Genomic DNA, 27,017 nt, shown 5'->3' on the forward strand with positions numbered 1-27,017 from the left:
AACTAAATACATAGAGTGAGATTAATTTGAGAGACGAATCTATCAAGCCTAATTAGTACATGATTTGACAACGTGGCGCTACAGTAAATATATGCTAATAATAGATTAGTTAGGCTTAATAAATTTATCTCGTAAATTAGTCTCCGTCTATGTAATTAGTTTTATAATTAACTTATATTTAGTCCTCTTAATTAATGTCTGAACGTTCGAGAACTTTAGTCTCCGTGACCAAACACCCCCTCCACGGCCGCTAGCGAATTTGGAAAGGACTGACGCCGTAATTTGTCAGCTGTTCAGGATGATCGACCACATGTGAGCCCCACGAAGCTAGAGTAAAACCTGCAGCCAAATCCTCTAGGGAATTGCAGAGCCATCGATGATGACAATTGACAAAGATAAAAAAAAACAAAAGATATTGTCTTCTCTCAGCTTTCACTCTGGCTGTGCTGTGGTGATTGTTGAGTGGTAGCGTAGCCTGTACCGAACGGATGAGTGTAAACTCATGCATGTCTGGTCAGGTATAATCACTATTCACCCACAAGGCCACAATCCTACCTGTTTTTTACATGATCGTATCATATCTTGTGTACCTATGAAAATTGAAAATCTTCGAAATACTACAAAGGTAATCGTTGTGCTGCTATTTTACACGAAAGAAACAAACCGCAGCTTTGACAAGCCGCTCGGTTCACTCCGCTAGAAACAAAGAGAAACGACCAGAATACGCGGAACTTTCTGCCCAGCGGCCGAAGCGATTGCCAGTGCCAGCGACGGGGCAAGTCAGCGACTCCTCTTTTCGGCCGGCGCCGCTGCGGCAGGATCGGCTCGGCCTCGGCCAGCGCTGCCCCAGACCGACGTCGTCCGCCTGCCCCAGACCGGACCCCCACGGCGCTGTAGCCGACTGCCCAGCAAAAAGCGCAGGCCACCTCACAATCACAATTCTTATCGGGAGGAGGTTACAAATGCCAACTGCCATGGCCTGTGCCCCGTGAATAGTTTACTTGTACACAGTAAAAAAAGTACTTGACACACTGCACTGTGGCCCCACCGCATGTGCCAGGAGCAAAGCGTTCCCGATATATACACACTGACACACCTATGATCATTGAAGTTGCCGAGCAAAAGCCCACGAGCCATCTCACGGGTTCGGGCTAGCGTTGATACTGTAGCTAGCTACTGGTCAGACTAGTGGACCAACCAGTCTTTATTACTGTTGCGTACTCCATCCGTACTCGAAACGAAATAGTCAGAGATACGGTCTCTGAAACGTAACTTTGATAGCTTATTTTTATAAAGATATTTATCAAAAAATGATATATGTAATTTTTTATGAAAGTATTTTTCAAGACAGATCTATACATATGGTTTTTATATTTTCAAATTTAACAACTTAAAAGTTATTTATAATTTATATTTCTAATGTTTGACTTAAGTCCTGTCCAAACAATTTATTTTTAACATGGAGGGAGTATACTGTACTTCCCTGGATGGTTGTTGCTGTACTATAAAATTCAAACGGAGACACGGAGGGAGTGTGCAATTCCCGTTCCAGCTCGCCATTTGCCAATCAAAATAGTACAGCGCACAGACAGTTTCTGACAAAAGAATTACTGTACTAGAAAGGATACATACAATACCACCAAAAACAATCCAGAAGAGGGCACGACGAGAGCTTGCATTTATATATATATATATATATAGATATTGAACAGCATGATGATATCCTAGACGACGACGATTAGGGCATGTTTAGTTCGTCGGAGTAGCTACTAAATTTAGTAGTTTTTAATTATTTTAGTAACTTTTTAACCAAACATTATGACTAAAAGCTACCAAAAGAGCTTTAATCATCTCTAGTAACTTTAGGTTACTAAAAATGACTAAATCGTTTAGCAGCTATTAAAGTTTAGTAGCTCGAAATTTAGTAGCTCTAACCAATCACCCCATTAGACAAAGCACATCGGATCCACCCGACCATCATCCAACTAAGTACACAGCTCAGGAACAATTTGCTACTACACTAACAGTCTACTAGTACTCATAACCACTAATCCTGAATCATCAGATCAGATCCCAAAAACTTTTTAGAAGATCCTTCTCCGGGCTCCACCATTAACAAAGACCAGCAACCTTCACTCGTCCCATGCATCCACCATTGCTCGCTCCGTTAGGGTTGGGTTAATTAGACACGAGGCTACAAGTAACCATGACTGATTAGCACTAACTTGACGACTAGGACGACTGCGGCGAGCCGCCACCACTCGCCGTCGACGGTTGGACGCGGAAGTAGTCGGCAGCGTCGGTGGCGGCGCCGTTGATATTGAAGTCGCGTGGACAGGCGCGGGGTGGTGGAGCGGCGTGGGCGGAAGGGTGTGTGGACAGCGGCGGCTGGTCCTGGGGCGGCGGCGTGGGACGAAGAAGGGTACACAGCACCGGCGGCTTCGGACGGATGGTGGTGGATGGCCGCGGCGTTGGCCGTGGCAGCAGCAGCAGAGGCCGAGGCGCCGCGGCGCGCGCTGTGGCCGCCGACGAAGTTGTGCTTGTTGTTGTGCATCCAGACCTTGAAGACGCCCTTGGTGACGCCCATCTCCTGGCAGCACTCGTCCACCACCGCCTCGTCGCGCTTCTGCAGCCGCCAGCCCAGCCGCTCCGACAGGGCCTGCATCCGCTGCTTCTGCTCCGGGCTGAACTTGGTGCGGAACCGCTTCCTCGCCGCCGCGGCACCGCCGGGAACAGTCCCGGGCGCCGCCGGCATCGGGCCCAGGGAAGAGGCGGGCGGTGGCGGCGACGGCCTCGGCGCCGCCGCGGGGGTTTGGGCGCCCGGGCTCGGTGCGCCGGTGCTCAGCGCGAGGAGCATGTGCGGCGCGGCCTGCTGGCGGTAGCCGTGCGGCGGCGCCAAGCCCGGCGCCGACAGCGGCGACAGCGGGCGGTCCTCGTCGAAATCCGAGCCCTCGTCCGACTCCTCCTCGGTCTCCTCGTCGAAGGCGGCCGGCAGGCGGTCGTCCGGTGCCTGCTCCTCGCCGCGCATCGTGCGGCTATCACGCATGACGTGCGACGCGGCAGCAGCCGGTGCCGGCGCCAGTGGTGGCGGCGGCGGCGGCAGCTCGGCGGGCCGGCGGTGGAAGTTGCGGTGGCATCCGCACGCGGCGCACCTGAGCGAGCTCGGGTCCGCCGGGTCGGCCTCCGGCGACGGCATGAACTCGCCGCACCCGTCCAGCGCGTGGCCGCCCAGGCTCGCCGCGTGGTTCTTGAGGCACTCCCGGTACCCCCCGTCTCGCCGCCGGCCGCCGGCGCCCCGAGCCTCGTCTTCTTGGCCGCCACGGACGGCCAGGGCAGCGGGCCCATGGCGACGACGGGGGTGGCCAAGCGGGCCTAGCCACTGGCACGGCATGCGCGTGCATGCACGGGGCTTGCGTGTGTGAGAGTGTGCATGAGCGCGGTAGTGACGGTGCGGGTGTGCGCCAGTGCGTTGGCAACGGTGGGGCGGGTGCACGCACCAGGGGTAGGCAGAGCACACGCCAAGCCGAACCAAAGGCTGGTGACCACGGCCAGACGCAGCCATCGTTTTGGAACGGTCGTGCACGCTTTTAAAGCTATCCAAAAAATCCAACTCGATGATCCAATTGCTAAACCAACCATTTAACGCTCGAGCTGGTAATATCAGCCTATTAAAACAAACCCTAAGCCCATGCCACCACTTACCCGATCCTCCTATAAAAATTCCCAAACTTCGCTTGTCGATCCCTTTTCGACTTGAGAAAATGGCAAAGTTTTCGTTCGGATTCACGTCGAATTCGATTTCCAAGCTATCAAGTATGCTAGCTAGAGAATCCCATCTGTGACCGCAAGTATTTCATCGTTGCCTATGAAGCTAGTACTACTGACTTTATTAAGTGCCGTATACGCGTTCTATAGCATTTCTGTTAAATAAAAATTCATTTAGAATCCGTGATACAACGTGACATGAAACATACATTCGTTTCGCGTTCCGATGACGTTTCGATCCCAGTGATTTCACTCTCTTAATTCATACACTATCATATTGATGCTCTGCCAATATTTTAGCAAAAATTGTATAGTGTAACATCGAGGGTGTAACAAATCTACCCCTAACAACAATCTCGACCCGAGATTTCATGTGCCTAGTGGTGGGAAGGAGATCGGAAGTACTTTCCAACATACAAACTACTCATCAGAACCAGAGAGAATGTGGGGGTAATGCTTCAATATGTAGCGTCTCTGTTCCCACCATGGCGTCTCCTCCAAATGGTTTTGCCACTACACTTTATAGAATTTCACCACATTATTTCTAGTCATCTTCCTTTCTCGTCCAAATTTTGACAGGGTGCTCAAATAAGTCAAATCTGGCTAGAGGGGAAGCCCTTCAATTTCCATAGCTTCATCAGGAACCCCAAACTTTCTTCAATTGTGATACATTAAACACATTGTGTACCGTAGATAAATATCGGCAAGCTAGAGACGATAAGCAACTGGGCCACACCACACTACAAAAGACCAACCTTGTAAGGACCCACATATCGAGGGGCTAACTTGCCATGGATACCAAACCGATGCACACCTCTCATAGGAGACACCTTGAGATACACAAAATCCCCAGCTGCAAACTGCAAGGGCCTTCTTCGGTTGTCTGTGTAAGCTTTATGTTGGCTTTGAGCTGCCTTCAAGTGACTCTGAATAATGCTCACTTGCTCTCGAGCCTCCTTGATGAATTCTAGCCCAAAGTATCCACGGTCTACCACTTCAACCTAGTTAAGTGGTGTCCTACACTTTCTTCCCTATAGAGCTTCAAATGGTGCCATGCGGATGCTTTCTTGGTAGCTATTATTGTAAGAAAAATCAGCTAACTTCAGGCGTTCATTCCACTTCTTAGGAAAAAAAATAGCACAAACTCTCAACATATCCTCGAGCACCTGGTTCAGCCTTTCAGTTTGACCATCAGTTTGTGGATGATATGTTGAGCTTCTAAGAAGATGAGTACCAAGACATTCTTGGAGTTGCTCCTAGAAACGAGAGACAAAAACTGACCCTCTGTCAGAGAGGATAGTAAGGGAAACTCCATGTAGGGTCACAATCCGATCCCCCGAGCCCCCCGGGCGATTCAGGTAGAATCACCTAGGGGTTTTGTTAGTGGGCGTGAGTGTGTGCTCTTTGGTGGGCGTAGCCTCCCTTTTCTAGTTCCTGATCCATCGTTTCTAGGAGCATGGTCCCAGGCATTTGGTCACGGCTGAGGGACTGGGTGAGATGGAGTTTCATCTACCAGAGCATCGGGCATGCCGAGGGTTCGAGCAATCAGAGTTGCGGATCTGGGGATCAGGCGAGTTAGAGTCGCTAACCAAGGCATCGAGCGTGTTGGGGGGATCGGACGAGGACAGACTCATGGATCCAGGTGTTGGGCACACCATGGGATCAAGCGAGTCGGAGTCATGGATCCAGGCGTCGGGCGCGCTATGGATCAGGCAAGTCCGGAGTCTCAAACCTAGGCACAGTCGAGGCATTGGGTGTAGCCGATGGGATAGTCAAGGGATCGCACGAGATGGACTCGCAGACCTAGGCATGTAGCCGAGGGATCGGGCGAATCAGAGTCGTGGATCCAGGCGTCGGGGTGCACAGAGGGATTGGGTGAGTCGGAGTCATGGATCCAGGCGTCAGGCACGCTGAGGGATCGGGCGAGTTAGAGTCGTGGACCCAGGCACAGCCAAGGCGATGGGCGTCTTGATCCCCTAAGCCCTGTTGGGCTTGGTAGGGGTTAGTTGAGTTTTGTGTGTTACCCCGTCTATGGTTTCTCGCAACCAGGAGGGGCTGAGCTAACGTCGCTTGCCTTGATGGCTCGAGTGACACGTGCTCGGCTGAGCTCGCTAATGGGCATGTTCAAGTAAAGTCTAGGGTCCATCATTTATGACGGGGTCGGCATAGCCCTTATGTGGCACTCCACTGCTCCTTAACCTGCAACTCGGCTAGATGCCTGGGTCAGTTCTGAAGACCGACCCGGTGGCACACTGGCCTCCCCTCGATGGAGATTCTGTGGGCATGGCTAGAGGTTAGGATCGAATGAGAAGGTTGAGATGACCCTAGTCTGCTTCGGGGCAGACTGGGTGAGGGCCACTTGGGGCTCATTTACGTTTTCACCCATGGCTCTGTTTGACGTGAGGTGGCCTCGAAGCCCTTCATGGGCCAGGCCTTTCGAACCCTCGGTCGGTTGTTGCTCATGTTGAATGAGGCAACTAGCCGCTTCATGACGCAACATGGAGCGTTGTGATGAATTTAACTGCATATGTGATGCTTTGGATGTATGGAATGAATGAATGCGTGCATGGATGAATGAATGTTCATATAAAGAAATAGTGGGGGTTGGTAATGTTACCTTGATGACTCGAGTGATGAGGTTTAAGGAGCTCTTATTGGATATGTCTGACCAGGATCCACGCTCGTTGTTCATGACGGAGTCAGCATGGCCCACATGGGGCATCCCTCTGCTCCTTACCTGTCTCTCGGTGTTTGCCTGAGCCATCCGATCGACTCAGGAAGCATGTTGGTCTCTCCTAGGCGGAGATCTCATTGTTTGGGCCTTTCCAAGTCCCGCCTGGGAAGGCGGAGGGCCACCTGCGCGTAGTGGCACTTTGTTTCTCATGCCCGACTTGTGGTAGTGGTGGGCCATACCCAGACCACGTCATGTCTGATTAGGCACCATTCCGTCTAGCTAGGTGCGTCCCATCGGTCAGGGCGCGTTCCATCGTATCCCATCCACATTGAATGGGGGAAGGGAGAGGTTTTTTTTGCCTTTCCTCAACTGCTCTGCCTCTTCTTTAAATAGGGGAAGGGAGAGGGCTTTTGCCCTATTCCTTCACCTATTCCTCTTCTGCCGCATCTTCTTCTCGCTAAGAGCGTCTGAGTGTCGTGGTGGTTCCTTAGAGAAAAAAAGGGAGAGCGAGGGAGAGGAGAAAACTCACAGATCCATTCATGAATCTAGAGCGAGATGTCGAGCTGGAGGTCATCCATTGTGAGGGAGTTGGTGTTGGTTGCATTTGCCGAGAAGGGGGTGCTGCCGCCGAAGGAGGTGACGCACTAGAGGTCTCCTACGGGGGAGGATTTCCCGCAACCTCGGGACGGCAAGATTGTCTCCTTCCTCGCCTTCCATGAGCATGGGTTAGGATACCCCATGCACTGGTTCCTATGCGGGCTCCTCAATAAGTGGGGCCTAGAGCTACAACACCTCAATCTGACTAGGGTGTTGCACATCATCAAATTCGTCACCATGTGTGAGGCCTTTCTTGGGATGGAGCCGCACGTGGATTTCTTCCAGCGGATGTGCTCTGGGTGAGCATTATCGGAGGGGAAGCTGCTTAGGGTCGCGCCGATGGGGGGCTTCACGCTACAGAAGAAATCAAGCGCGTCGGGCTCGTACCCCGCGTACACCCTCTATGATTCCAATCGGGGGTGGCATAGGGAATGGTTCTACATTAGGAACTCGATGGAGGCGCCGTTCTTGCCTTTTATCGGTAGGAGGCTGGAGAGGCAGGAGAGCTGGTCATGGGGCCCCGCCAGCCAGCAGAAGAAGAAGGTGGAGATTATTGAGGCAGAGCTCCAGAAGCTCGTGCGGCACGGCCTTGATAGGGTGTGGGTGTTCCACACCTTCTTCCGCCGTCGGGTCGCTCCATTGGCAGAGAGGACATGGCCGATGTGGATGTATAGTGGCCCGATGGACCTCGACCATGCATCACTAGAGGAGCTAGCGAATGACAAGGTCTAGAGTCATCTTAACCCGGTGCTACAGCTGAGGCCTAAAGAGACCCTTGATGGAAAGCTCGGAGCTCTCAACGCTATGAAGCAGTCCAATCTGGTATGCTCCTATGTTCTTTTCCCCTTTTACTCTTCCGTATCTTGACTTTGAGTCATCTATTTTGTAGGGACTTGGAGTTTACAAGTCCTGGCCGCACCTTCTGAAGGGGCCAAAGGGCACGGCTCGGTAAGCCGCCCTAAAGGAGGCGGCGGATGCCAAGAAGAAGAAGAGAGCTGAGGAGGCTTGGAGGAAGTATCAGAAGGAGCAGGATGTCGCCCGGCGTGTGTGGGCTAGGGAGAATAGGAGCAATGTCAAGGCGGAGCTCGAGTCAGAGGACCCCTCGAAGGTGGGTGACAATGTGATCTGCTCCGTGGTGGAGGGAGACCGGGAGGTTGTGACTTTGGCGATGTGTCATGAGCCTACAGCCACATCTATTGGTGGTGAGTGGGAGGCTAAGAGGCACGGTGACGTTCCCGCGCCAAGGAAGCATGCCGTGAGCACGGACACTGCCGACGAATGGGAGGCGAAGCGGACATGGTCACTGCGCCCTTCGGAGGCGTCGCCGGCCTTGTCCCCACCTGCTCTGGGTGTGGCGGAGCAAGCCAGGCAGTCTAAGGAGCAGGCTCGTACTAGCATATCTTTGGGGCTAGTGCCGGCGCATGACCCACAACCAGAGGATGCCCTACCGACTGCTTCAGTCGGCACGCCTCGAGCTGACAGTCATGGCGACGCGCGGGCTGAGCGGAAGCTAGTCGTATTGACTCTCCCTCGGTTGAAGTGAGGGGGCGTGGGTCATGGCCCAGGAGCGGTCCTCGCCTGGTGGGCCCATTACCATCAGGTCGAGGCTTCAGAGCCCTACCGCTTACATCTTAGTATGCCTTCTTTGTTTCTTTTTTATCTCGCTATTGAGTTTTTTGGAGTGCGACTGACCTGTACTTTTTTGATAGCGGCCAGATGCTGACGGGGCTGAGCATCGCCCCAACTTCTATGCGGGAAGATTGGAGGCCCACCCTATAGCGTGTTGTGGCGAGCAGCGGGGAGAGTAGGGTGGTGGCGGTGCGTCGTTCCCCTCTAGGGGCGGTGCCTTCCCAGCCGGTCGCTAGTACGACGGTAGCGGTGGAGGTGATGGTGGCGATCCCGGCGATGGCGGTGGCTGCATAGGAGGTGACCCTTGCAGCCCCTCCACCACCGGCTGTGACAGAAGAGGAGAGGGAGACCGAGCTCCCTGCCTCGTCGGGTGGAGGGCTGCATGGCTCACCCTCCCGGTCAGAGCTAGAGGTGCCGGGGGGAGATGTGGCTGAGCCAGAGCTAGAACGTCTATCGGTGGCCTATGGAATTGAGATGGTGGAGATCCCCTCCGACGGTGAAGCAGGTGATGAGGTGGAACCGCCAGTGCCATCGTAGGAGCTAGCGATGATCTGGTTGTTGGCTAGGCCTTCCAGCGACCTGGTGTGGCCCTGCCCTGAGGATCCGAGGAAGGTTCGGTTCATTCTTTGGGATGAGCAGGAGTGTCAGCTCTGGGATGTGCTTGGGGGCAGAGGACTTGCGATGGAGTCCGATCTCACCCAAACCAGGGTGAAGCTGGAGGAGGCCCTGGAGCGGGTCAAGACCATCCAGCAGGCGGTCTTAGTCGACCTACCTCGTGTCACAGAGGTGAGTTTTCCGTATTCGTCCTTAACTCCTGGTCTTTCGTCGGTTGCCTCAGCACACTTGCTTTGGTTTTGTAGGGTTTGGAGGAGATGTTGAGCCGCAAGTCTTGTTTCCTTCGGATGGAGCATGACCGGGTCACCGAGCTCGAGCGTGAGCTAAAGTCCACCCGCCGTGAGTCCCAAGACCGGGCGGCGGAGGTGACCGAGGCACGGGCGGTGGAGTTGTTCGTGGCGGAGCGGGCGACCGCTGCCGAGCGAGGGCTTGAGGCGGCGAAGGTCTATCAGGCGGAGACCGAGGCGGTGCTATAGAATTCCCTGGTGGAGACCGAGGTGGTGCTCCAAAGTACCCTAGAGACCCTGGAGATGGAGCAGAATGCCCTGGAGTCAGAGCGGAAGGCCTGATTGGAGGCCAACCAGGAAGTGCTCACGCTCCGAGGTCGGTTGCTTGGGGCTAAGGAGTTGAACTCCTGGTTGCGCGAGCAGGTGACTCGGTAGGAGGGACTCTCCATCCTCAAGAATAGCCGCCTTGGTACATACCCTCTCTTTTTTTGGTGTCTTGGTTTTTTTCTTTAGCCTACTTCTTAGCTTGTCGTCCTTCTTCTAGAGCTGGGTGGAAAGGTGGAGTCGTTGGAGCAGGGCCTGGAGACGGCCAAGGCGACGATTGGCCAAAATGTGGAGGCGCTGGCCAAGTCCCTTGAAGAGCGACGTGCTCTTGAGGGGGAACTTGACCAGATATGCAATGTTGCCTAGCTCATCGTCTCGGAGGTTGTTGGGTCAGCGCCAAGTACCAGCATGCCCGCTATCCGGCTGGTGGAGGCTCTGGATGAGGTTTGGGCCCTCATCATCGATGGGGTGTTCTACAGGATGTCGGGGGTGCTGACCTCGATGGCGACGCACCATCTAGACCTAGACTTCGCCACCATCTGCAGCGGGTATGCCAACGGCTGGAGCATGGAGGACATCCACTCGCTTAGGGAGAGCTTGCTGCCACACGCACAATTGGTGGCCGAGCAAGTCTCCACGTAGTGGGTGATGGATGCTCGCCGTGCGAATGTGGCCAAAGGCGTGCGCCAGGAGGACGTTGCCTAGCCTATAGATGGGGTGCATCCTGGGTCGGAAGCGCACGTCACCCCACCTCCGATCGAGCTGAATGTTGCCCAGCCGAAGGAGGAGCAGCCCCTACCCTCGCCAGTCGAGCCGGTAGTTGATGCCGCCGGGGAGCCGTAGTAGAAGTTTTTAGAGTAGAAATCCTTAGCAAATGTAAAAGATAATATCATGGGGGAGCCCCCTGTGTAAACGTTTTGTGTATTAATGAATACAATTAGTTTTGTTTTTGTGATGGAATCACTTTGTTCAGGGAAGTTGTCCTATCCGTTCCTTATTTTTACCTTAGCATAATTTTGTTTTTTATTCTTTCTTTTTTGCACCTACCCGTTCGTCCCATAGGCTGCAACCTTAAGATCCTGGGCATGGCCTACGAGGCTCAGCTGCTCGTAACCGTAGGTAGAGGCGGGGTACGATCGGTCGGAATATTTATAGCAAAGTTACATAAGGTAATTAAAGGAACGGACTACCCTTTTGTTCAGAAAAAATGTTTTTTATCATATGATAGTAAAAAGAGAGGTGGTATCGCACCTCCGTGGAGCCCTCGAGTGACCTGGGCCGAAAGTGTTCGGGCTTGGGGTGCTCTATAGGAGCAAACGTTAAGTGAAAAGACGGTAAGACCGAATTTTTAAGGGAAGAAACGACGTAACTGTTCGATTGTTCCAAGTGTTGGTGAGAACATCGCTATTGTCGTCCTTCAATCGGTGGGCGCTTGGTCAGATCACATCGGTCGTCATATAGGGACCTTCAGTCGTCTGGATCCTTGCCTGCCACGCCCCCTTTGTTGGCTGCTGCCTCCTTGTCCTTTTCTTCCTTCGGCCCGCCGGTCTGTCGTAGAAAGCACTTGAGGAGCTCGTAGTCCTTATAGTGGTGTTTGGCGGGGTAGGCGTGGTTGGTCCATGGGCTCTCCATGAGCTCGTCGAAGTGGTTAGGGAGGCCCTGCTGGGGCTGCTTGCCCATGCAATCAGCCGCGACAACCAACGCAGAGTTGGTCGGTCGGCGCTGATCTTTCTTGTTCTTTTTGCCCCTCAACACGGAGGGGCCCTCGTCCTGATTCTCACGCTTGGCCTTGCCTTTGTCCCAGCCTCAGTTGAAGACCGCTCCGACCGCCTCCTCGCTGAAGGCATGGTTCGTGGCGACATCGAGCAGGTTGCGGGTGGTATGGGGCTTTAGGCAGCCAAGCTTGTGGATCAGTAACTCACAGGTTGTCCTAGAGAGGAATGCACTGATGACGTCCACGTCGACAACATCAGGAAGGGAGTTGCACCGCTTCAAGAACCTATGGATGTAATCCTATAGGGACTCGTTGGGCTCCTGCTGGCAGCTCTTAAGGTCCTAGGAGTTCCCAGGGCGGACATACATCCCCTGGAAGTTCTCAACGAAGACCCTCTTGAGGTCTGCCCAGTCGCAGATGCTATCATGCAGGAGGAATTTGAACCACGCTCGAACATGTTCCCCTACGTAAATGGGGGGGGGTACTGAATGATAAAGTGGTCATCATCCACTCCTCCGGCTCAGCAAGCGAGCTAGAAATCTTTGAGCCATATACCCGGGTTCATCTGCCCAGTATACTTGGCGATGTTGGTGGGTGGTTGGAAGCGCTGTGGGAACGGCGCTCTCTAGATGCATCGGCCAAAGGCCTGTGGTCCTAGGCCATCTGGGCTGGGACTCTGGTCATCCGACGACGGCCACGCCTAGGGTGCGTTTCACCGCTCCCCGTGATGGTCCGGTCGGGGTCTACATCGCCTGCCCTCATGGCCGCCCGATGGACGTCATCATCATGTCGGGCCCGACACCGGTTGTTGATGATGCTATGAGCGTCTTGGTTTGGCCCGAACCGCTCGTGCACAGGCGGCTGGTGTGGAGCGGGCGCTAGGTCAGGCTAAGGCGCACTGTGGCCTCCTATGCCGCGCTTGATGGCTGTAGTGGTGAGCGGAAGGAGCGATTCGTCTGGTGCGTCCTCACTCCCCTGTTGGGGAGAGAGGCCATGAGCCGATGTCGTGATGCGGAGCTCTCCGCCTGTTGAACAGCGATGGTTTCCACCAGTGCCCGGAGGTTCCGGTGGATCGCCTGTTCCTAGGGGTCGTTCAGCTCGGGAAGGCCACGCAGAAGCATTGCCGCAGCGGTGATGTTCTGGCTAGCCCGAGCGAACTGTGGGGGATCGTTCCCCCCATCGATGATGTTGCGCTAGACCTGGCGGGCGCGACCCCTGGCACCGCTCGCCGGGTTACGCGCACAGGGCGCAACATGGTGCGCCGAGCGCACCGACGCAGGTGGTGGCTGGTTCTGCCGCCGTTGTCGTAGCTCCTCGTTGTGCTCTTGTGCGAGCACAAGGGCCCCCGCACGAGGGTCCAGAGGGGTGTGAGTCTGCAAGGACTTCGCTACCACAAGCGGCTGTCCTGGAGTGTCCGCCATAGCGCACTCGTGGGACGGACGGTGGCTAGGTGCCACGTCGCCGAAGCTGGAGCCATCGCTCTCAATCTCATCATCCAGGAGTTCATGGAAAGTGGTGGGAGCATAGCTCACCATTTCCACAAATTTGGATGTGAAAGGGGGCGGCGCTAGCGTCCTTCGGAGCCCCCGAGCGTACGCATCCGTGGGGGACACGAGGCCATAGGGGAACCGGTCGCATGGCGGTCGCGGTGCGGACAATGGGGGTCCCTCCGGATAACTGGCGAAAGATAGTAAATAGCAAGTAAATAACAGTATGCACGTTACTCACAGCGGGATTTGAGCAGAGCGTTTGCTCGGAACGAAGCGCAGGTGCCTCGTCGTTGAAGTCATCGGGTGTCCTAGAGCCAACAGAGGGCGCCCCTCCGACGGGCGCCGGGATGGGTGCCTCCTCGCGGAGGTGGAGCACGCCGAGCCAGTCGGCGATAAGTCCAGGCTTCGAAAGAGGAAGGCCTAGGACGGCTCGAAGGCGGGTGGAACCCACATCCTAACAGGTGGGAGTCTGGGAAACTCCAGCGAGCCAAATTGAGTCATATCGTTTGAGCCCGCCATGGCGAAGATGGCGGAAAAGTGGGTCATCCAATGACCAAAAGTGTGAACGTACAGTGTCGTCTCCACGGACGGCGCCAACTGTCGGTGCAGAAAGTGACCAACACGTAAATATTTGTAGTTTTGTTGCACATTGTGATCGGATGTGGCCTAGCACTCAATGACACAGGGTTTATATTGGTTCAGGCAACGTGCCCTACGTCCAGTTTGAGTCGGTCGATGATTTTATTCCTAAGCCCAGGTGCTCGAAGTTTGCTGTGGGGTTACAAACGAGAGGGAGTAAGATAGGGGTGCATGAGGTCCGGTCGGACTCTGGTCTGAAGGGCCGAGAGTGACGGAAGCTCCTATGTGCGTTGAGTGTTTAAGCATGTGCTCGAGGTTTGAACCTAGTGGTTCTGTTGTTGTGTGTGAGTGAATTGAGGGCCTCCTCGAGTTGATCAAGAGTCGTCCTTGTTAGGAGAGTGTGCATCCCCTTTTATAGATGAAGAGGACGACCTTACAAGCGAGAGAGAGAGTACGTATGCTACTCAGTCTTATTGCTCACGTTGTCAGGTACAAGATGATGGTAGGCGCCCATAACACTGTTGTTGTCAGGCGCATGTGGGAGGTTTTACCGTATTCACCATGTATGGTAAATGACGACGCCCACAACACTGTTGATGCCCAGAGGCATGTGGGGGAAGCCTTACCGTGTTTGTCTGGTATGGGAGTTGATGGCGCCCACAACATTGTAGGGCAAATGTCGGCGCCCACAACACTGCTTGGGTTCTGACATGTCTGGAAGGTTGCAGGGCACCCTTCTGACATGTCCTGTCGATTACTGTCCTGCAGGTGTGTAGGGTACGTTCCTCGGTATTGCGGTCGACTTGAGTGCCCTGTCTAACTTGCTCCGCCCGTTTCCTGGTCCTCACCGAGCGGGCGTCCCCGGTCGGTTGGTCCCAGTCGGCTCCGACTGCGTCAGTCGGAGAAGAGCTGTAAGCAGATGTTTGGCATATCCCCGGTCGGAGACGTGGGTCGGAGTCGGAAGCGGCCCGTCGTTCCTCCTTGGCCAGGCCTTCCGGTCGGAGAGGCGGGCTGGAGTCGAAAGCGATGCCTTTCGGTCGGAGAGGCGGGCCGGAGTCGGAGGCGAACGAGCGCTGCTCGTCCTTCTGGCCTGTTGTTAGGTTTTTGGACCGGCTCTGGAGTTGTGCGTTGTTTGCGACGTCGTCTACTTGGTTGAGCTTTTGCTAGAAAGCCGGTCCATAAAGGACCTCGAATTTATGAACCAGACAACACCAAAGAGGAGGATGAGATCCGCAGGGAGAGCCTTCGAGTAATCACGCTCTACAATGCTATTAGTGCTAGTCTAGTTATACTAAATATATATGGTCGTAATTGTTGTATGCCTTTTAGTTATGGTTACTGTTTGGATTAGATGAATGATATAGTTGATACAATTACATTGGCGACTGAACCTCGTGGTCGGCAGTTCCCTTTCAGCCTTCCTTAGTTGTTGCTAACGCCAGATGAACAGGTCAATGAAGTCACATAGTAATCTCGCGATCAGCACCAAGACCGCATCAGGTGTGCATGCCTGTTACCATCTCGTTTCCATGTCACTAATCCACAGCCACTCGCCCAAGGATTACAAGCCATCTCCCAATAATGCAAGTTGCCAACCCAATCATGCATGTCAGTCCGATCCATCTCACCATCTTTGCCTACCTCCGATCCATTGTTTGTGGCGGTGATAAAAATTAGCATGGCCCCGTTCGCTGGTCTGAAATCTGGCTGAAAAACATTGTTCCGGCTGAATTGTTGTGAGAGAAAAACATTGTTCCGATTGAAAAAAAGAAGTCGAACAAATTAAATATGGGGTAAGTCGAACAGGTAGTTGTAATCGATCATTTGGAATACATAAATGAGAGAACTGTTCAAAAAGTTCTACCCTTACGAAGCTTTCAGCTGACTTTTGTCTAGCTTTTGATAGATAGTTTCTTCGTTTTAAATTATAAGACGTTTTGATTTATCTGAAATCATAACTTTTGCATAGAAATGCCAAAACGTTACCGAGGAAGTAACAGATAAGATACTCATCTCCTTGTCCATCAATCATCACCGCTCTCTGTTTCACGCACAACCATTTGTCAGTTGTGAAACGCGTCGCGACTCTAGTCTCTGGAGTCTAGACCTGATGTATAGAACGTCAGCAACCTTGGCGAATCCGATGACCAAAATGCACGTTTGTGTCAGTTTGGAACAGATTACAGTTTGATTAAAATGCACGAAATTTCATTGAAGTGTTCCTGCAAAAGTTATATACATGATAAAGTTCTTTTCAAAAACAGGGAGTTCATTGAGCAACCCACACCATATTGATAAATCTTTACTATAGCACGATTCAATGGCAAAATGTTGTGAATCAGGAACCACTGAATATATACTTTTGAAGAGCTCTTGTGTACGATAAATTTATTGTCAGGACTAACTTATATTAGCAAAATTAGCTAATGTTCAGCTTTCCAATGAAAGTGCTATGTTTACCTGGGACCTATACATAAATATGCTCATTTATAATATATAATCTGTGTATGAGTATACGTTGAACCGGAGTGTGCCTAAATAATAGATTATTATGGAGGCTGAAGTTACCTATGAAAATCAAGATCTTTCATTGGTATCTTCAAAAGGGTGTTATTTTAATAAAATACAACTTAGCTAAAAGGGATTGATCTGATCTACAAGAATGCTGGGATCTGATTCAATGTGATGTTCAAAATTTCGAACTCCAGGAAGCTGATGATATAATCCTATGGAAATTTGAGAAAAATAGGGAATTCTCTGTGAAGTCATTATATAATGCATTGACTAAAAATGATGTTGGTCCATCCCACAAACTGATATGGAAAAGCAAAGTGCCTCAGAAAATTAAAATTTTCATTTGGCTGCTGACCAATAATGTTGTGCTAACCAAAGACAACCTTATTAGAAGAAAGTGGTCAGGCAGTCCAGTATGCCAATTCTGTGACCAAAATGAAACTGTTGGTCATCTGTTTTTTACTTGCCCAATTGTCAAAGTTAACTGGGCAGTAATTGCTAGAGTGGTTTGGGCAAATAATATACCCACATCCTTAGCCCAATACTAGAATTGGTGTGATAGATGGTTACCTGCAGGGAAAAGGTACCATATGTGGGGAGTTTTCGCCATTTGTTGGGCTATATGGAAGGGCCTTAACAAAGCTTGTTTTGATGGTGTGGTTATCAAGAACCCATTGAGACATTATGCCACGCAGGTGCGCTAATGCGTTTCTGGACAGGTCACCACGAATGGATAATAGAGTTTGCTTTTGCTTTTACCCTCTTATTTATATTCTTTTTCCTTATTTTGTGATTAGCTGATGAGCTAAATAAATTATGTAAGAGCTTGGTTGTATGCAGTCGTTGAGCTCCGTTCGGCTTGCTGAAACTTGACTGAAAGTGACTGAAAAACATTGTTTTTGGTTAAAATGTTGTGAGAGAAAAATAATGTTCCGGCTGAAAAAAGAAACCAAACAAACCGGATATAAGGTAAGCCGAACGGGCCTATACAACTTCTGAGATAGGAGAAAGTAAAGTGGTATTTAATTTTCTGCTGCTGAATAAGGCAGATCCATGATCATGCAACTTTCTCCGGAACCTATAGACAGTCCCATCGATGCTAGGTACAAAGGCATGGAATCACTGTCAGAATTAAGCCTCACCATCGTGGCTATATTATCCACAATGAAACGCCCTGATTGTTTGGACTGGTTTGACTTATAAAACATGATTGAAAGTGTGGTTGATTTGATATGAGAAAAAAACATTGTTCGTTGACTGATAAGTTATGGCTTATAAGCCAAATATGACCAAGCGAACAAGTTGTTTGTTGTGGAGGGCGTGAAGGCAACTAGTACTCAATTACAAAGAAGAGACATTATTGAGTGAATGCCAGATGCCACCTAAAAACGTCAATTACACTAAGGAATGTGAGTGATTGATGCTTGTTGTCACTTGTGAATTTGTGATCCACTTGTTACCGAGGACATGACTGTTTACGCATCCTGGCGTCGCATAACTGTTCCTCCGAATTTTTTACAATTTAGCTCTTTTTTTTAAAGTTTCTCACAAATAGACCCCTGGCGGAAAGAATTCAGAAATTGACCCTTAGCTCGGCGCCAGCGTCTCTGGCGCCGAGCTCCTGGGCACGGAGGATGGCATGGCAGGGAGCTCAGCGCCAGTCACTCTGGCGCTGAGCTCGGCGCCGTAGATCTTGGCGCCGAGCTCAGCGCCAGAGTGACTGGCGCCGAGCTTCCAACATTTAACCCCGGCCCAACCTTCCTGCCCGAGCGTTCTTCCTCTTCTTTCTCCTCCCTCTCGGGTTTTTTCTCTTTCCACTTCACCCTACCTCACGAATCTGCATATTGGACCTTAAAAACCTTGATTTGATCCGTAGATCTTCGAGAGCAAGGTATCCTCGCTCCCCTCCTAGTTTTTTTTTGCATCGATTCAGTATATATTAGTCGGATTTTTCAACCTACGAATCATTATCACTTAGGGTTTCATTGTATCCCTCAATATATATATTATACAACCATTGGATAATGCCAAGGCGTGGAAAAAGCTAGCAAACCTAGGCACATATAGTTATGTTATGGGTTCATTGTTGTGCATCAAATGGGAAACCCTAGGTTTAGGGTTTGCTTTCATTTCTTAGAACAAAATTGGTTGTATTGTAGTTATGATTCTCATTGAAATTTATTTGTGATGTTTTGATTTATGTTTGTTAAATTACATCTGTTTTGGTAGATGCAAGAAATGTTTTGGGAGAAGTTTTGGCGAAAACGGGGTCGTCCTCGAGAATTATACTCCGACGCGTCTAGCAAAGATGCCCCCGTCCCTCCTAACCTCCCTGTCCCTAACTGTGACTGTGGTTTCCTAACCCATGTTTTTCAATCGAAACATTCGAACACAGCGGCGCGTTGCTTCTACATATGCAGTCGTTTTAATGTAAGAAATTATTTTCACTATCCTTTTTCTTTATTTGTGTAAGTATGCTACTAATATTTTGTTGGAATCTTGTTGTGTAGGACCATGAGAGGTGCTTTTTCTTTTAGTGGATCAACGATGCAGACAAGTTTGATCCTAGGTACCTCCTTTTTGATGATTGGTTTAGAGGGAGACATCCAAGTGAGCACTTCAAGCGGTGGGTTCCACCCCCCCTATCCCTCCACCAATAACGGCTAAGGAGAAGCACATAGCCGCAGTTAGACGACTTGAGGAACCTCCTCTGTGCGATTGCAGAGATCGAGCTGTGATAAACCCTGAGAATACGTTGGAGTTTGTGTGTCCAAATAAGCATGAAGTAAGTGCAAAGTGTATGTGTTCAAATCTTGAGCTATATGTGTTCATGTACTAATGTCTCATTATTTAGGTGTTTTCAATGGCGAAGTGTCGTTTCAAGGAATGGTTGTATGGTCCTAAGAACCAATGGCCGGAAGAACCGCGGAGGGTTAAGGAAAATAAGAAAGAAAGGGTAATCTACAAAGCACCTCATGTCATGTGCGAATGTGGTGTTAAATCCAACTATGGCCTAGTTCCTTCGGAGCTTGGAATAGGCCATTATTGCGGCCATATAATTGAGTATGATGAGGTTCGTTATTTTTGTGGTAAACATGGAATCGTATTTTGTTTCTTTTGCTAAGACATATATGATATAATATTTCTTTTGAACAGAGCACTAGAAAATGCAGGTGGGAATGTTATGATGGTCAACCTAAGTTCTTGGATGAACTGAAGAAGAGGCAAATAATTGCATGGAAGAGGGGATATAGACCTGACTACGTCAACCTATTCGTTAAACATCATAAAGAAAAGATGCGTGAGTTTGCTAGACAGCACGGTATTTGCAACCCGATCGATGTTGGGCTTAACAAATGAGGATTGGAGAGATGGATGACGTTAGAGGAGGAGAGGGCAAGGAATGAGGCAAGGGATGAGACAAGAGTACAGATGCAGGTCTTGAACGAGCATGTTGCTACATTATGTGCCAGTGAGTGCTTGAAAGCCTTTTTTCGTTGCCTGATTTTAAAAGTAATATAATCATGTTGCTAACTGATTGCATTTTATACATGAAGGGATTGGTTGTAGCGAGGAACATGCCGCAGAGGTGGCTCATGCAAGGTATGAGGAGAAGAAATTAGATGAGCATAGATCGCAAGCTGGTCACATCGTTCAATCACCGATTGTGTTGTCTGATGAGGGGGACGAGGATGAGGACGACACTAGCAGACTGAGTGAGCTCATTGCTCTAGCAGAGACGGGTATGCAGACGCAGGAGGCTGAGGATGACACTGGCAAACTGAGTGAGCTCATCGCTCTAATAGAGATGGGCATGCAGACAAAGGAGGTTGAGGACGACACTGGTAGACTGAGTGAGCTCATCGCTCTAGCAGAGGTGGGCTTATAGGCGGAGGAGGATGATGACACATTCTTCACTTAGGCCGCAGCGGCCGCAGATGAAGCGGAGGCCTCTTACTATAGGCAACAGGCAGGTCAGAGCAGTGCAGGTAACTAGGCAATGAGGGTAGATGTCAACTGCCGATGCCTTAGTGTCAGCTCATGGTCAGCACAATTGTGTGGCCCGATAACTTTTGTGATCTTCCATTTTCTGGTTACCTGTTGCTTTCTTGCATAAACCCTCCATGGGTAGCGTTCCTTGTCACACACAACTATGTAACGGCACTCCGCATATGAATGCAATACCCTGTAAGGCCTCTTTCGTATCACTGCAAAAGCCTGCAACCACCTCTTCAAAGCAGGGAGGTCATTGAACACCCTCCCATTCTCAATTACCATGTTAGGACCGGCCTCAGGAGCTTCTAGGAGCTCATCATCATGTCCTTCTGCAAACGCCTCATCGGAATGAGCAAGATTGCTGAACTCGTGAACTCTAGGATCATGGCGGCCAGGAAAGATACGCCTCATCATCTCAACATCACTCTCCGTCAGCTCTCCAATAGGGCGATCATCATCAGAATCAAGAGCCCTAGCCATCTCATATGGCTCCAAATCATGCATAATTTCAATACTATTGGAGCCACGGAATCCATCTCCAAAGTGCACTTGCGCAGCAATAGGGGGGCACATCCACATTCTCAGGAATGTCTCCTGCAACATCAGTACAGAAATAAGGAAAGAATGAAAGAAATAGATGTAAGAAACGGGGTAAGCTTCCAAAAACCATGCGGTTAAGACACTTACTCGGATGATTCTGTGTCAAAGGGATCTCATAAGGAGGATCTACCACGGAAACATGAGTCTGACAACCATCTACAAATACCGCATTGGGGGCAGATTGAGCATCGGGAACCATAGGTGCAATCTGCACATGCAGGTAAGGTTCTGGAACGGGAGGGTCGATGTGTACCTGATGATCCATTGCTAGGGAAACCCATGATGGATGGGATCAACTAACACCCGACGCACAACCACGTCCAAATATTGCAGCTGGCTCTTCATAGCCGATCTCACATAGTTCTCCCACTGATCCACACAACCAATTGAGATCATTCGCCTAGAGATGTTCAGCGGAGAACCTAGGTGCAGTACACCATCAACTGTAATGTCATCATCTCCAAGGCAATGCAGCTCCTCCCGAGCCTTTGCAACCATCTCACTAAATGAAGGCATATCATTGAATAGCACAGGCACGCTTTGTATATCAAGAAACTCAACATATCCATAGCGATCGCTTTCAACGGTGCCTCCATGATATATGGTCACTAGGTTGTCCATCTAGTTCAAACATGTAATGAAACACATATCCTTTAGTCAAAATTAGACGATACATAGTACCTAACAAGTACTTTCTAGCTATAAACTAAGTAATCAAGATAATAACTACGTATATATATACAATGTACTCACTAAATAGCTAGATCATATGTAGTTAACTAAATATGTAACTACATATCTAAGTAGCTATCTAACTATATCTATGAACCTATGTATCTATGTTACTATCTATCTATATATATATATATATCTCTCACTAGATCACTAACTAAATCAACTATCTAAGTCATCACATTAACTAGTAAATAACAAATGCCAACTAAGTAGGTACATTGCATATTTATAATTTTTACCTTTCCAACGACTGCTCCACGAACGTCGAAGGAGTCGCAGCGGACGATGGGCTTAGGTCAGGCCGACGATCCAGACCGGCGGTGGCACAGCCGGCCGCTGCAGGTGGCGGGGTCGGTGGTGGCGCGGCCGACGACAGCGATGGCGCGCGGCGGGCGTGGGATGCAGGAGGCACGCCGACGCTGGACGGCGGCAACACGGGGCGAGGCCAGTGGTGGACCATTAACGTTCGCGTCGAGCTCGGCGCCAAAATCTACGACGCTGAGCTCCTGCCATGCCATCCTCTATGCCCAGGAGCTTGGTGCCAGAGACGCTGGCGCCGAGGTAGGCGCCGACATCAATGGCTCTGAGCTAAGGGTCCATTTTCTGAATTCTTTTCGCCAGGGGTCTATTTGTGAGAAACTTTCAAAAAAGGGCTAAATTGTAAAAAATTCGGACTGTCCCCTAGCGACTCTTGTTGTAATCATTTTTTATCGGTTACGATTTTGCTGTGGACATTGGATTTTTTGCATATTTCAAAGAAGAAGCAACGATAGCATCTCACCGCTCCAAGTATAATCCAGAGTAATCCTTCCATTTTAATTTAATGATCGTCTTAACTTTTCTAAATACATAACTTTTATTATGTTAAACGTATAGTATATATAGGTGCATAGCGCCAAAGGATGCTAGTCCTGTTGGTCTAGTCACTCCAGAGGGATCCCCAAGTCATGAGTTCGAACTCTAGCTAGGGCGAATCTTAGGCTGGGCCGCTGGGGTAAAAAAAACTCGCTGTAGAAGTTAGGTGTCGGTGTTTTGAGTTGCCACCAACAAGTAAATTTCTAATATTACGCGTCTGGCTCGGATGGTGTGCTAAGAGGACACAAGGTTCATACTGGTTCGGATAGAATGTCCTTACGTCCAGTTCGTTGCTGCTGCTCGTGTTACTAGCACTAAAAGCTTGTAGTATAGGTTACAAACGGTCAAGAGAGGGACAGTCCCTAAGTCTCTGGTGAGAGGAGTGAACGGGCGCCGAGGGCTCGGTCGCTTCTCTACTGCTTGCTTGTGTGTTCTAATTGGTTCAGGGTTTGAGTCCGAATCAGTGTGATGTGTTGTGATGCGATCGATTCTAGTCCCATGGTTCGATGCCCTACCTTCCCTTTTATAGGCCAAGGGAAAGCACAGATTATAGTCGAGGGAAAAGAGGAGAACGAGAAGGAGAAAAAATCTTCCAGGATCGTTGGGTCCTTCTTTTCCTTCACGCGGGTCCCGTCGACCCTGTAGACGTCAACAGGGACAGCTCCATATCGCGGCCCTGTCTGTCACTGGCGCCATGCGCAGGCGTTGTCTCCCAGTCGTGGCATTCCACTTTGTCCTAGCGAACGTCATGGTGAACTGACACGCCTATCAGTGCCCGTACGAGGGTTAGACATAACAACATCGGTATGGCCCATCATGGCCACAGGTTATATCGAGGCATGCCGGTGACCTCCCTAGTGTCAGAGCTTTGATTTAGGCCCATACGCTTGGACCTGGAGTGGTTGGCGGCGGTATAAGTCTCCGTCGGGCGAGACGGAGTCCCCGGCCTCGGGGTCGAGCGAGGCGAAGTTCCTCCCCAGAGACCGAGCAAGGCGGAGCGCAAACCTAAGGCTCGGGCGAGTCGGAGCCCAAACCCAAGGGTCGGGCAAGACGGAGCCCACCCTCAGGGGTCGAGCGAGGCGGAGCCCACGGCCTCGGTGTCAGGCGAGGTGGAGCCAACCCTGAGGGGTTGAGCGAGGCAGAGTCAACCCTTAGGGGTCTGGCGAGGCGGAGCCCGTAGCCTCGGTGTCGGACGAGGTGGAGCCAACCCTTAGGGGTCGGGCGAGGCGGAGCCCGCGGCCTCGGTATCGGGCGAGGTGGAGCCCGTGGCCTTGGTGTCAGGCGAGGCGGAGCCAACCCTCAGGGGTCAAGCGAGGCAGAGCTCGCGGCCTTGCTGTTAGGCGAGACAGAGCCAACCCTCAGGAGTCGAGCGAGGCGAAGCCCACGGCCTCGGTGTCGGGCAAGGCGGAGCCAACCCTCAGGGGTCGGATGAGGCGGAGCCCGCTGCCACGGTGTCGGGCGAGACGGAGCCAACCCTCAGGCCTCGGTGTCGGGTGAGGTGGATCCAACCCTCAGGGGTCGGACGAGGCGGAGCCCGCGGTCTCGGTGTCGGGCGAGGCGGAGCCAACCCTCAGGTGTCGGGCGAGGCGGAGCCCGCGGCCTCGGTGTCGGGCGAGGCGGAGCCAACCCTCAGGGGTCGGACGAGGCGGAGTTTGGGCACCTTGGGGTCGATTGGAGCTGTAGTCACGTTCTTGACTGCTCGAACGAGTTAATGTTGATGGTTATTAGCTCCTCTTCGGGTACTCTAGTATTGGTCCCCGACATCAGGGTTCGGGGATTTTCTCGGTCGGGGACTAGGAATCTTCTCCTGTCAAGTCTGGTTCGGCCAATGGACCATGTGTGTGCGCCTTGAGTGCCGCACGGCCCAGGTCCAGCAGACATCTAATACCGTGGGGACGGTTTGTACCTCAACAACCGAGTTTTTTTTTATAGATGCATAGCAAAAGCTACGTATGTATAAAAGCCAAAATGACCTAGACTAGGGTTGTACTATTTTACGGCTAGGGTCACAAAACTGTCACTATTATATGAATAAAGCCATTTCTAATTATGGGAACATCCAACATATCCAACGATTACCTGCTAATGCCTTTTGGAAACTTAACCCGAAATGCATCGGGGGGGGGGGGGGGGGGGGGGGGGGGGGGGGACGTGTCGATCAGCGTGCAGGCTGATCGGCGAAGGCACCATGCCGCTGCGCCGGGGAGCAGATCAGGCCAGGGTTGGGCTTGTCCAGTGGCCTGAAAAAGTGACTCTTCAAATGACCTGGAATCGAATCAAACGACTGGAGGAGTCGATGCATGCGTAGGTGAGAGAAAAGTCGACGCAAGTTCTTGAGTCGATGGAAAGAGAATTGAATAATATTTTCGCAGTCTCATTGCCTGTAGCTGTGAGGAGTCAAAAATGATTGGTGCATGGCAGTTTGTTTTTTTTTTCTCCATTTGTATATTTATGTTGCGGGGCCTATACATGCAGTGAATAGTAATTCAACAATAGAAAATCACTGTGTTCGGCTGGTTCTGTTTATTTCAGTTTATTCTCTCTCATAAAATACTATTAAATCATCCGAAACCATCCAAAATTCACTGTTGAGGCCACCAGCCGAACGCCATCAATGATTTTACACACTCCTCACAGTCTTACGTGGCTACGGTGAGTCGACTCACCACTAAAAGCTATGTGTGGCTGCTCTAATAAGTTGGCTCGGTATGATATAATATTTTTCTTTTTTAAAAATTAGTTGTACAAATAAGTATAAGTAACTTATGCACCAGCCAAACCAGCCAAGAATGCCCTAAGACTGGCCACAGCGTGCCTTTCCGACCGATGCTGAAATGTTCTCTCTCCTAACCAGGCATCGATTTACACGCTGTGTGAGGCGATGCTGAATAAAAAAAAAGCTAGCATCGGTGATTCTACATGCCTCAATGCTTGTCATTAATATGCAGTTGCATGTGTCTTCTAGGTAGAGTAAAACGAATTGTTTTTTGCATTTTAAATATTCAGTGGTCCCTACAGAATCGATGCCGAACGCTGTGAGTTGAAACAAGTTCTGGCATCGCATGCAGATAAAAGTTTCAGACCTCGCGGTAACATTGTGGCTAGAGGGTCCCCAACTGCTGACAGGTTTGCTGGCTTGGAGAAGTACCTGTCCAATCACGAAGAGAGAGAACTAGAATTCTCGTTTAGGCCTGGTTTAGATTGAGGTTAGAAATCAGTATTTGGTATTATAGCACTTTCGTTTATATTTGACAATTATTGTTCAATCATGGCCTAACTAGGCTCAAAACATTCGTCTCGTAATTTACAATCAAACTATATAATTAGTTATTTTTTATCTATATTTAATACTCTATGCATATATAAAAGATTTAATATGATGAAAAGAGAGTAAAAAAACTTATTCCGTAGCTAGCACCGATGCAAGCGCTGAGCTCGCACGTCTCCCAAAGTTTTCCAAGGGACTGACATGTTCCTGCAATCTGCCTGTTTATTTTTTTAATAACTTTTAGAGGGTGATCGGTTGCACCGGTTAAATTTTGGTTTCTGTCACATTAAATATTTAAACATTAATTTAGAGTATTAAATATTGATTAATTATAAAACTAAATACATAGAGTGAGATTAATTTGAGAGACGAATCTATCAAGCCTAATTAGTACATGATTTGACAACGTGGCGCTACAGTAAATATATGCTAATAATAGATTAGTTAGGCTTAATAAATTTATCTCGTAAATTAGTCTCCGTCTATGTAATTAGTTTTATAATTAACTTATATTTAGTCCTCTTAATTAATGTCTGAACGTTCGAGAACTTTAGTCTCCGTGACCAAACACCCCCTCCACGGCCGCTAGCGAATTTGGAAAGGACTGACGCCGTAATTTGTCAGCTGTTCAGGATGATCGACCACATGTGAGCCCCACGAAGCTAGAGTAAAACCTGCAGCCAAATCCTCTAGGGAATTGCAGAGCCATCGATGATGACAATTGACAAAGATAAAAAAAAACAAAAGATATTGTCTTCTCTCAGCTTTCACTCTGGCTGTGCTGTGGTGATTGTTGAGTGGTAGCGTAGCCTGTACCGAACGGATGAGTGTAAACTCATGCATGTCTGGTCAGGTATAATCACTATTCACCCACAAGGCCACAATCCTACCTGTTTTTTACATGATCGTATCATATCTTGTGTACCTATGAAAATTGAAAATCTTCGAAATACTACAAAGGTAATCGTTGTGCTGCTATTTTACACGAAAGAAACAAACCGCAGCTTTGACAAGCCGCTCGGTTCACTCCGCTAGAAACAAAGAGAAACGACCAGAATACGCGGAACTTTCTGCCCAGCGGCCGAAGCGATTGCCAGTGCCAGCGACGGGGCAAGTCAGCGACTCCTCTTTTCGGCCGGCGCCGCTGCGGCAGGATCGGCTCGGCCTCGGCCAGCGCTGCCCCAGACCGACGTCGTCCGCCTGCCCCAGACCGGACCCCCACGGCGCTGTAGCCGACTGCCCAGCAAAAAGCGCAGGCCACCTCACAATCACAATTCTTATCGGGAGGAGGTTACAAATGCCAACTGCCATGGCCTGTGCCCCGTGAATAGTTTACTTGTACACAGTAAAAAAAGTACTTGACACACTGCACTGTGGCCCCACCGCATGTGCCAGGAGCAAAGCGTTCCCGATATATACACACTGACACACCTAT

General features: G+C 50.3%; 1 pseudogene; it reads right to left on the reverse strand.

Moving 5' to 3' along the window:
• Positions 1-1,946: 1,946 nt before the first annotated feature.
• Positions 1,947-3,345, reverse strand: LOC136499916 (zinc-finger homeodomain protein 9-like; annotated as a pseudogene).
• Between the last annotated feature and the right edge of the window lie 23,672 nt (positions 3,346-27,017).

This window comes from Miscanthus floridulus, chromosome 13, assembly GCF_019320115.1.
Source record: "Miscanthus floridulus cultivar M001 chromosome 13, ASM1932011v1, whole genome shotgun sequence".
NCBI classification, from domain to species: Eukaryota; Viridiplantae; Streptophyta; class Magnoliopsida; order Poales; family Poaceae; genus Miscanthus; species Miscanthus floridulus.